A 498-nucleotide genomic window follows, 5' to 3' on the forward strand; every position below is an offset into this window, starting at 1 on the left:
CAAGAGAGAAAGTGAAAGAGAGAGAGAGAGAGAGAGAGAGAGAGAGAGAGAGAGATGTATATTGCAGTGAATAAAAATGAGCTTTGTGATTAATATGCGTGCTTGAATCTTTGATATTAAAAGCATCATCAACACCTCATTTTGATTAAAAAATATATATCAAAAATTGGAATTTATAAAAATTTTCTAGGCATTTTAGGCGTTAATAATTATTTTCTATCAATGGAAGTTACATACTCCAAACTAATCAATAACCAGCTTTCTTTATTATAGTATAGATACTTGTTTAAGTTGAGCAAACTTAAAACTTATTTCAGGTAATGAAAGTCATGGAAAGCGTCATAGCCCAACTAATTAGGGAGAGAATCAGTCTAGACAAGATGCAGTTTGGGTTTGTGTCAGGAAAAGCACCACTGATGCTATATTTCTGGCAAGACAGCTGCAGGAGAAATACCTAGCCAAAGATAGACCTCTGTACCTGGCTTTCGTTGACATAGA

General features: G+C 34.1%; 1 protein-coding gene across 2 annotated transcripts in view; it reads left to right on the forward strand.

Moving 5' to 3' along the window:
- The window catches only part of LOC106870739 (DNA-directed RNA polymerase III subunit RPC1), a 212,730-nt gene that overhangs the window by 33,999 nt on the left and 178,233 nt on the right, over positions 1-498 (forward strand). The gene's annotated exons all lie outside the window — the stretch shown is intronic.

Source organism: Octopus bimaculoides, chromosome 7, assembly GCF_001194135.2.
Source record: "Octopus bimaculoides isolate UCB-OBI-ISO-001 chromosome 7, ASM119413v2, whole genome shotgun sequence".
In the NCBI taxonomy this organism is placed as follows: domain Eukaryota; kingdom Metazoa; phylum Mollusca; class Cephalopoda; order Octopoda; family Octopodidae; genus Octopus; species Octopus bimaculoides.